This window comes from Micropterus salmoides, unplaced genomic scaffold (genome assembly GCF_014851395.1).
Source record: "Micropterus salmoides isolate LMB-PRFRI ecotype aquatic unplaced genomic scaffold, ASM1485139v1 Ms_hic_scaffold_3, whole genome shotgun sequence".
Taxonomy (NCBI): Eukaryota; Metazoa; Chordata; class Actinopteri; order Centrarchiformes; family Centrarchidae; genus Micropterus; species Micropterus salmoides.
In genome coordinates, this window is record NW_024042261.1 from 36,028,305 (window position 1) to 36,040,298 (window position 11,994).

An 11,994-nucleotide genomic window follows, 5' to 3' on the forward strand; every position below is an offset into this window, starting at 1 on the left:
TAGAAAATTGTTTTGTTTTTTTTCTGGTGTGGATAAACACGATTATAGGGATCATTGCTTTGTACTGACTCCAGACACTGTTATGTTATATTTTTCAGTAATTAATCTTGCTTTCACATAACGTGTCTTTTAAAATAATTTTACACATGTTTATTTATCCTGTTATTATACCAATATTTTATTTTAAATCTAACGATAATGTCAGTTAATGTTTTACTGTGTCTGAAGGAATTTGAGTTGTGATTTTATGCATATAATTGCTGCATCTAACAGTGTTGTTAGTGTTTTATAATTGTTATACTTTGATCAGTATAGGAGCAATCGACTCTATAGTAAAGATTAACAGTAAACAATAAAACTTACACAGTTTTTACCGTTTTGATTGTGATTTTTATATTTAATTTCTTGTAAAGTATCAGTTATTTAATATAATCTTAAATTGTATTTCAAAATGAACTATAGTATTGTATTTTACTGTTTATTGTTAATCCATGCTGCCTTTTAATTGTTTGTGTACACAGGGACACATGTAGCCTGTAAGTAATGTAATTCTCCAATTGCACTAAATAAAGGTTACAGAAAGACGTTTGCACACATTCAATCGTAATATTCAGGGCAGGTGCAGGATAGATTTAAGCTCCCAAACCTTTATTTTGACTGAACAATCAACATTTTGATCTTAAAATCCATCAGGACGGGGATCTAAAAACACAACGCAGGCCAACACACTTTAACTGTCGGAGTGAGAGAATACAGAGCAATCCTGAAGAGCAAAATTGTTAGAAAGCGTCAATATAATATAATAATATATTATTTGAGGAGAACTGCCTGCTGAGAGTGTCATGCTTTACTTGGGCTGTTTGTGTTTTCTTCTACAAGTTTCTGATGCTGTTTTAAATTGTTGATAGAGACGACATCATGAAGCAATTTGAGGACACCGTCTCCTTTTCAGCACACATCTGGTAAAAAAAATTTCTACTGCAAACATTCTTCTCACAGCAACCCATTTTGGCAACAGCACAGAACTTCCCACTTTTGCTCTCTATCTCAAAGTAAATTAAAATATGTAAACACAGTTAATGTGATTTTTAAATCTAACAAAACACTGTCAAGCAGGTGGGTATGAGGTAGCAGGGGACATATATTACATTTGTTTATGCTCATCTCCCTGTCTTATCTGTGTTTGAAGACATATTAGCCTCTGTGGTTTTGGTTCCATTTCCTCTCACATTTCCCCTACATTTATTTCAAATGTCCTTCAGTTTTCTGCACTAAGTTGATTTAATCAAAATTCTTACCAAACCGCCTTGAAAGCAAATGTGCACGTTTTTGAGCAGCAGTCTACCTTTTAGCCATGCTCAGGCATGACTGCTCAGAGTGTGGCTCTGGTGGCAAAATCAAAATATCTCAACAACCATTAGATGCCATGACATTTGCTTCAGATATTTCTGTTTTCCTGAGGATGAACTGATCCCTTTACTTTTCATGGGTAAATTTGTACTTTGATTATGACAAAAAAAAGAAATTCCCTCATCCTCAGCTGTACTTCATGTTTAGAGCCTGATTTACTAAAGGTTTGCTTGAGTAAAAACGTGTTCAAACTTGATATCACCAGCAAATTAACACATAAGCTGATCTACTGCGTGTGCACGCAGAATGACGTCTTTTAAAAGTACAAGATAGCACCTGTTCATTTAGTACTTTTGACTTAATGAATTGCAATTTGGGGGTTTAAATGTTATTGTGCAAAGTATTTATTTTGTATTTTCCTTTAGCTTTGTCAATACTGTTGTATTAACATTCATGCCAGTAAAGCAAATTTTGTTTCGACCTGACTTCTTTTCTGGATGGATGGAAGAATGTAGAAAGTTGCGTGGCGCTGCGGAGAGCCCCCAGCTGCAGCGTAAAAGTCATCCAGCCATAGGGAAAGATCACTGTTCACAGCGCGCCGGTTGTGATAGCAACACAACCCATTGTAGGTCTTGGAGAGGAAATGGGGCGTTGAGGTGTACAGGGACAGGAGATCGCGTAGCGACGGTGTAGACGGTCGGTGATTGTTCCCTCTGACTAGATGAAGCACGATCTGCTGGCATTTCCTCGCGTCTGGGTCATTCCACCATACAGTAGCTGTTTCTGCTGGGGGTTTCCAAATCAGTTTTTCAGGTGTGCTGTCCCAAGCACTTGCAGTGCAATCTCAGGCTGGATGGGCAGGTACTTACGATTTCCACATACTCGGGACGCACTGAACGAAACAAACCGAGGTTTTTACGCAGTTGCTGCTTTCCTTCCCGACTCTCTCGGGCCATAAGAGTTTTAATTAGTACTAAACAGGAAGTACAGCTGAGGATTTGGTAATGTCTTTAGGTTTGCAGGTATTTTGTCATAATCAAAGTACAAATTTACCCATGAAAAGTAAAGGGATCAGTTCATCCTCAGGAAAACAGAAATATCTGGAGCAAATGTCATGGCATCTAATGGTTGTTGAGATATTTTGATTTTGCCACCAGAGCCACACTCTGAGCAGTCATGCCTGAGCATGGCTAAAAGGTAGACTGCTGCTCAAATAAGTGCACATTTGTTTTCAAGGCGGTTTGGTAAGAATTTTGATTAAATCAGTGCAGAAAACTGAAGGACATTTGAAATAAATGTAGGGGAAATGTGAGAGGAAATGGAACCAAAACCACAGAGGCTAACGTGCCTTCAAACACAGATAAGACAGGGAGATGAGCATAAACAAATGTAATAAATGTAAAAAAACAAAAAACAAAACAAAACGAAAAAAACTTAAAGTGAGGTATCAATCTGTCTGCTTTGACAGTCTCCATTTGGGTCCTTCACACCCACCCGCTTGACAGTGTTTTTGTTAAATTTAAAAATCACAGTAACTGTGTTCACATATTTTAATTTACTTTGAGATAGAGAGTACCAGTGGGACGTTCTGTGTTGGACTATTCTGTGCAGTTGCCTTATCTATTGTTTCATTTACTAGGATAGAGCGGGGGTCGCTGTGAGAAGAATGTTTGCAGTAGAAATTGTTTTACTAGATGTGTGTTACTGAAAAGGAGGCGGTAACAGAGTCTGTCCTAACTTGCTTCATGATGTCGTCTCTATCAACAATTTAAAACAGCATCAGAAACTTGTAGAAGAAAACACAAACAGCCCAAGTAAAGCGTGACACTCTCAGCAGGCAGTTCTCCTCAAATAATATATTATTATATTATATTGACGCTTTCTAACAATTTTGCTCTTCAGGATTGCTCTGTATTCTCTTGCTCCTACAGTTAAAGTGTGTTGGCCTGCGTTGTGTTTTTAGATCCCCGTCCTGATGGATTTTAAGGTCAAAATGTTGATTGTTCAGTCAAAATAAAGGTTTGGGAGCTTAAATCTATTTTGAAACTTCTATTTTGCACCTGCCCTGAATATTAGGATTGAATGTTTCTGTAACCTTTATTAAGTGCAATTGGAGAATTACATTACTTACAGGCTACATGTGTCCCTGTGTACACAAACAATTAAAAGGCAGCATGGAGTAGCAATGAAACAGTAAAATACAATCCTGTAGTTGATTTTGAAATACAATTTAAGATGTATTAAATAACTGAAACTTTACAATAAATTAAATATAAAAATCACAATCAAAACAGTAAAAATTGGGTACCAAGTTTTATTGTTTATTTTTAACATTTCCCTTTAGAGACGATTACTCCTGGACTGATATAGACCAAAATGTATTTATATAACACTAACAACACTGCTACATGCTGCAATTATGAATGCATAAAAACACAACTCAAATTCCTTCATACATAATCATTTGATTTAAAACAAAGCATTAGTAAAATAACAGGACAAATAAACAAGTAAAATGATTTAATAAAAAAAAGGTAAGTGAAAGCAATGTTAAAATTTTAATTACTTAAATAACATCACATCACTCCTGGGCAGGGTTCAGTACAAAGCAATGATCCCTATAACTGTGCTTATCCACAACAAAGAAATGTAAGAAATAACTAAATATACAAAAAGAACTAATACAGAAACTAAGAGGACATCTCGATGATTTGATACCTTCAAACACGTAGTATTATTATTTTCTATTACTATTTTAATCGTTATTTATGTTGATGTTATCATTATGACAATTTTATTAATTGTCTTCATTACAACTGTCTTTCTTTATTTCCCATATTTATGTCACAACTTGGACTTGAGATTATTATTTCACTTAGCAAAAATGATAATATGACATACACTGAGTTTATGCAGTTAAACTTTTAAAAAACCTTGTGATGAGTAAGTATGAACATATGCATATTAACCCTCTGTCTCAGCTGGACGCTCCCCTCCTCTCCTGGTCTTCTGGGTCACAGCGACTACAACAGCACAGAGGATCACCAGCAGACCACTGAGCAGTGACCACCTCACTATGTAGAAGTAAATCCCAAAGGGCTCTCTGTGCTTCAGAAGAATCTTGGTAGTTGACACACACAGATCATCTGTCTGTAACTGCACACCAATACTCTCCTGTGTCTTCCACTGAGACATTAGAGATGACCAGAGTTGCATTATGGTAAGAGATTTTTACTCTGCTCAGATCAGACATTATATCTAATATACTAAAGTTTCTGCCTTCTGTTCGGTTTGAGTTCATGAACCAAGTATGTCTCTTACCCTGTCTCCAATCTCTGCACCTGAGAGTGACTTCATCTCCCTCTGAGAAGAACTCTACAGCAGGTGGGCCAAATTTGGGGCACACCAACAGAAAATATTTTGCACACTGATATAGCCTTTACAGGAGTACAAACCTGAGTGATTTAGCATTAGAGATGAAAACACCAGCGAGTAGTTTTGGTCCACCTCAATGTTGGAGGAGGTGGGCGAATCAAACTTTATCCAACGTGGGGGCTGGTCATCATTATAATTAGAGACAACACACTGCAACACAGCTGTCTCTTCCACTGAGCGGTAGATTATCTCTGGTTTTAGAGAAAACTGTAGAGGGTGACTGCTAACACACTGCTGTTGGTTCATCACCAGACAGGTGTATAATGTAAAGATTTGTAGGTTGAGGTTAGATTGATGAAGAGCTGCTTTGTTTTTCATCACTGTAACATTGTCCATCACTGATTTCGTCCTGTCCCCCAAAACTCTTGTCCATATGTCTTCCTTATATCTAAAGTCACGCTTGAGCCACTGGATATCCAGATTGTCAGCCGTTCACAAACATGGCAGGTCCGCTGTTCCCTCAAAGCCCACTGGAATATCTGTTATCTGATCTATTGTACTACAAATAATAATACTGAGGTTTTTCTCATATGTCCCTTTGCCCTCAGTCCAACACTCCTCTTGGTACTGGCCAGAGTCTGAATGGGTCAGGTTGTGAATCATGTAAGAAGAAATATTCTCCCTGCTGACCACTGAAAGTCGTTGCTTCAGGTCTTCGGCTACTGTGGAGTTCACAGACCTGAGGTCAGAGGTATTCCACAGGACAAGCTTCTCCTCACCAACAAATCTGGAGATCAGGCAGAAGTCGGCCTCCTTGTTGGGGTTGAAGATGTAAGAGCCCCTTTCCTCTTGGATGATGATGAGTTCTTCTGCATCAATGTTGTTGATGAGAGCAAACAGCAGGAAGGAGAGCTCTGTGACTGCAGCCATTCTGCTCTGAGGTCTCCTTGTGAGTGTGTGCAAAGACCGACACCACTCCCCTCATAAGCTCTATGTCATGTGTGAGAAAGTGCTAACCAACAAAGAAGACTAAGAGTTCACAGTCATGCTAGCAGCTCTGTGAAGCTGTACTTTAGCTGAACATGCTCACAATGATAATAATGATAACTAAAAACATTTAGTAAATATAATGTTTACCATCTTAGTTTAGTGTGTCAGCATCCCAAGAGTTTTTAATTAGTACTAAGCATGAAGTACAGCTGAGGATGAGGGAATGTCTTTAATTTTGAATTAATTTTGTCATAAACCAAAGTACAAATTGACAGATTAAAAGTAATTGCAGAAATAGCAGAAATGTGAGAGGAAATGGAGCCAAAACCACAGAGGCCAATGTGCCGTCAAACTCATATAATTAGGAAACCACCTGTGAGAAGTGTGAAAGCTTGAGTAATAATGTTTGTCTGTATCTATGGCTGTGATGAGAGAGAGAGAGATGAGCATAAATACATGTAAAATAAATACATAAAAATAAAAGTAAGGTAGTAATCTAGACTACTTCAGTGTGAAGCTTGTTATTTTTTGAGCATTTACATTTCTTTTACTGTGATTTGTCCTATAACACATTCCTGTTGCCTCAATATTTTTATTGTAGTATATCATAGACCTGTCTGTTTTGTTTGTCTGTTGCTGCCCGTTTTCGTTAGAAAATGTTATTTTGGAATTGCTCACATGGCACCCATTAAAGGAGCGCTTCAGATTCAATATTAGTCAAAGAGGGGGATTTGCACAAAACAGATTAAAAAAGAAAAGGTCAAAATTGAAGTAGAAGATGCTGAGATATCTTTTTAGTCACCACAAAGCTTCTAAACTGATGGATCCTACATTACCTACAACACGCAAATTAATCATCTTCCTTTTCACTCATAGGTGAATATGTTGAATATCTCCCGTTAAGATCACAACACTAGACAGAGTCATGTTGTGTTTGTCACATTCTGTATCTCTGTCCCACCCTCCAGCCACATTTTTACTTCCCCAGGCGCCTTCATTGCCATTTTCTGTCCACGAGACGCCCTTAAAGTTTCCACCTGACTCCCACATCCACATGCTCACCCGTTTCCACTTTCTCTCATTAACCCTACAGGAATAATCTGCCTATGTCCACTATTTTCCTGCCAGATTGTCAGTGTTGCTTCTATCTTTGCTTTCCAGCAATCTGAATCTGGAACCTGAAGCAAGTCAGGTAAATTTCATTTATATTACCCATTTTCACAAATCATAGATTTGCCTCAAGGGATTTTATAATCTGTATAGAATATGACACCCTACATCCTTAGACCCTAACCCTGGACCCTGGAAAGTGGACCCTGTGTCTACCTGCCTGCAAGCTTATGTATACAATGAGTTTATGCAGTTTCTTTGTTTTGATGTGACACTCTCATTAAAGAACCTTAAACTCTCTCTCTCTCTCTCTCTCTCTCTTTATTTCAAGTTCCATCAATTTCAAATGTTTTATTTATGAATGGCTAAGAAACATTTAAAAAATCAAATATCAAACAAACTGTAATAAAAACAATGAGGAATAAATACTTAATTGAATAAGGTGATATAAAAAACCTTGTGATGAGTAAGTATGAACATATGCATATTAACCCTTGTCTCAGCTGGACGCTCCCCTCCTCTCCTGGTCTTCTGGGTCACAGCACTACAACAGCACAGAGGATCACCAGCAGACCACTGAGCAGTGACCACCTCACTATGTAGAAGTAAATCCCAAAGGGCTCTCTGTGCTTCAGAAGAATCTTATTTGTTGACTCACACAGATCATCTGGGCCTATAACTGCACACCAATACTCTCCTGTGTCTTCCACTGAGACATTAGAGATGACCAAGGTGGCAGCAGGGTTAAATATACTTACTCTGCTCAGATCAGACATTACATCTAATTCACTAAAGTTTCTGCCTTCTGTTCGGTTCGAGTTCATGAACCAAGTATGTCTCTTACCCTGTCTCCAATCTCTGCACCTGAGAGTGACTTCATCTCCCTCTGAGAAGAACTCTACAGCAGGTGGGCCAAATTTGGGGCACACCAACAGAAAATATATTTGCACACTGATATAGCCTTTACAGGAGTACCAACCTGAGTGATTTAGCATTAGTGATGAAAACACCAGTGAGTAGTTTTGGCCCACCTCAGTTTTGGAGGAGGTGGACGAATCAAACTTTATCCAACGTGGGGGCTGGTCATCATTATAATTAGAGACAACACACTGCAACACAGCTGTCTCTTCCACTGAGCGGTAGATTATCTCTGGTTTTAGGAATAACTGTACAGGGTGACTGCTAACACACTGCTGTTGGTTCATCACCAGACAGATGTACAATGTAAAGATTTCTTTTGTGAGGTTAGATTGATGAAGAGCTGCTTTGTTTTTCATCACTGTAACATTGTCCATCAGTGATGTCCTAGAGTCCCCCAAAACTCTTGTCCATATGTTTTCCTTAAAGTCACGCTTGAGCCACTGGATATCCAGATTGTCAGCCGCTCCCACACATGGCAGGTCCGCTGTTCCCCCAAGACTCACTGGTATAACTTTTATCTCATCTATTGTACTACAAATAATAATACTGAGGTTTTTCTTATACGTCCCTTTGCCCTCAGTCCAACACTCCTCTTGGTACTGGCCGGAGTCTGAATGGGTCAGGTTGTGAATCATGTAAGAAGAAATATTCTCCCTGCTGATTCACTGAAAGTCGTTGTTTCAGGTCTTCGGCTACTGTGGAGTTCACAGACCTGAGGTCAGAGGTATTCCACAGGACAAGCTTCTCCTCACCAACAAATCTGGAGATCAGGGCAGAAGTCGGCCTCCTTGTTGGGGTTGAAGATGTAAGAGCCCCTTTCCTCTTGGATGATGATGAGTTCTTCTGCATCAATGTTGTTGATGAGAGCAAACAGCAGGAAGGAGAGCTCTGTGACTGCAGCCATTCTGCTCTGAGGTCTCCTTGTGAGTGTCGTGCAAAGACCGACACCACTCCCCTCATAAGCTCTATGTCATGTGCAGTGAGAAAGTGCTAACCAACAAAGAAGACTAAGAGTTCACAGTCATGCTAGCAGCTCTGTGAAGCTGTACTTTAGCTGAACATGCTCACAATGATAATAATGATAACTAAAAACATTTAGTAAATATAATGTTTACCATCTTAGTTTAGTGTGTCAGCATCCCAAGAGTTTTTAATTAGTACTAAACATGAAGTACTGCTGAGGATGAGGGAATGTCTTTGAGTTTGCAGGAATTTTGTCATAAACCAAAGTACAAATTTACCAATGAAAAGAAAAGGGATCAGTTCATCCTCAGAAAAACAGAAATATCTGAACTAAATGTCATGGCATCTAATGGTTGTTGAGATATTTTGACATTGCCATCAGCGCCACACTCTGAGCAGGCATGTCTGAGCATGGCTACAAGTTGGACTGCAGGTCAGAACAGTGCACATTTCTTTTCAAAGCGGTTTGTTAAGAATTTGGACCAAATCAACTTAGAGCAGAAAACTGAAGGAGTTTGAAATATATATACATTTCCATGGCAGAAATGTAAGAGGAAATGGAGCCAAAACCACAGAGGCCAATGTGCCGTCAAACTCATATAATTAGGAAACCACCTGTGAGAAGTGTGAAAGCTTGAGTAATAATGTTTGTCTGTATCTATGGCTGTGATGAGAGAGAGAGAGATGAGCATAAATACATGCAAAATAAATACATAAAAATAAAAGTAAGGTAGTAATCTAGACTACTTCAGTGTGAAGCTTGTTATTTTTTGAGCATTTACATTTCTTTTACTGTGATTTGTCCTATAACACATTCCTGTTGCCCCAATATCTTTATTGCAGTATATCATAGACCTGTCTGTTTTGTTTGTCTGTTGCTGCCCGTTTTCGTTAGAGTTAGAATTGCCAATAAGGCACCCATAAAAGGAGTAGTTTAGATTTAATGTTATTCAAGTGGGGGGATTTCCACAATACAGATCAAAATTCAAGTAAGGGATGCTGACGTATCGCTGTAGTCCCTAGTATCAAAGCTTCAAAACTGCTGAAGCCTACATTTCCCAACACACAAATTAATCATCTTCCTTTTGACTCATAGTTAAGTGTTGAATATCTCCCATCAATATCACAACACTGGACGGCTGTATCGAGTCATGTTGTGTTTGTCACGTTCTGTATCTCTGTCCCTCCCTCCAGCCACATTTCCACATCCCCTTCATTTCCATTCTCTACCTGTCCACCAGATGCCCTCAGAGTTTTCCACCTGAGGACCTGCAGTGTATGTAGATAGAAATGGCTCATTCTAAGGTAATAAAAACATAATGGTTCATCTTTAAACACCAATGAAACATAGTTACAGTATTTCACAAAAGTGAGGACCCACTGAAGAAATGACACTTTGCTACAATGTAAAGTAGTGAGTGTGCAGCTTGTATAACAGTGTAAAGTCCCCTCAAAATAACACATCACACAGCCATTAATGTCTAAACTGCTGGCAACAAAAGGGAGTACACCCCTAAGTGAAAATGGGAATTTCTGTACTAAAAAGACTTGGAAGATACCCACTTAATTTGTCTAACTCAAACTGCTAAAGCCTCTTATTAGCTTCAGCTTAACTTTAAAAAACTGGGAACATGTCTTTTTTCGTCAGGAAGTTGCCCTGTGAAATTCAGTAAGACACCTCTGAACACATCTACATTGCTGTCACTTGGTTTAAAAGACAAAGCCTTGAAGTTGTATGACTTCATATTTACATTTTTATTTTCCTGTAATTAAATAGCATTTAATTAAATGAATCCATATTTGCATTTTATAGAAAAGTAAAAAGACAGTTACATATTCAAAAGATTTAAATTACTTAAGCTAGTTTTATGTGTTTCTTAGTTTTGTCTTCCAGTGTTAAGTCTGGTCGGCCTATGTGGAAGAATCTTCACTTTTTCCACTAGATGTCGCCGTCTTGTTTTTCTTCACAACATTTACCACTGCATCTTGTAGTCAATTTTTTCTGGTTTGTTGAACAGTGTGCTTTGTGGAAACAATGCATGTTGTCTTCAGCAATTCAGTAATGATCATCAAACATTTTTTGGTTATTGTTTTTATGGTTTGGAAATCAAATTGTAATCTGAATAGGTTTTTAAACTGAACAAAGGAGGAATTGTTTGTATCCAAGGTTTGTTTGATTTAGGCTCGTTTTTTTTAATAAGATAGTTTTCACCTTTGTTGTTTTCTTCTGTTTTCTAAGTGAGACAGGGTAAAATATTAAAAGTAAGTCAGTGTTTAATCCTACAAATCACAACATCTTCACAGTGAATTTATTTTTTCAGCACATGTTAAAAGAATATGTTATATATTCATGAACTGCTTTGCCCTTTATTGTTAAACAGATAAATTATGATGTGGAGTATGGAAGCCTAAACAGAAGGACAGATCAGAAATCCCACCCACCTTGTGCTGCTGTAGAATACATTGGAAAGCACTTTCTTGCATTATCACCAGTATTTTTTTTGTTTTTTAACTCTAAGATTTTCAAAGACATGGTGCTATTATAAACGCACGACAGTGTCTTAGTCACTGGTACAAAAATAGGTACGCAAAGCTCAAACACAAGCACCGTACGCAGATAAGGAAATGTGTGGTTCTGACCTTTCTCAGCCGTGAATATTGTGACACTGACACAGTTTTTATATTGCAGGACTGCAGTGAGACAATGTGTAATCTCACATTTGATTTTGATAAAGAATGCATTTTTTTCCCTTAATGATTTTACATGTAACATGAAAAACTTCTTAATCTTGTATATTTTGTAATGTAATAATTTGAGATGAATTTAAACAACAAAATAAAGGTGAACACAATATTACAGTAGATATTGTATTTAATATATATTTTCATAAATGTTCAATGTTGATGGAATCATAATTATTATTATTACCTCTCATAAATAGCTTTTTAAAACACATTTTCCCTACTCTGTGTCTTAAAATGTTTCAGGTGTTATGTAAAGTGCTGGTCATGTGCAGTGTCCCTTATAAGTTCCTACTTCTTTATTGTTTTTGATCCACTACTAGAGTTACACATTGAATGCATCGCTGTTATCCAGGGCTTGGAGAGAAGTAGAATATCGGACTTGTTTTTGTGACAACGAACGCACCAACGCTGGCTCCCTACCGCACCAGCCAATCGGCGGCGAGCGATGCTGAAATGAACCAATGGCATGTCCGGAGCGGCGTGTAAGTGGGCGGGTGTTTCTGTGCAGCAGGCTTCTCTGTGCCCAGCTAACAATAGCCT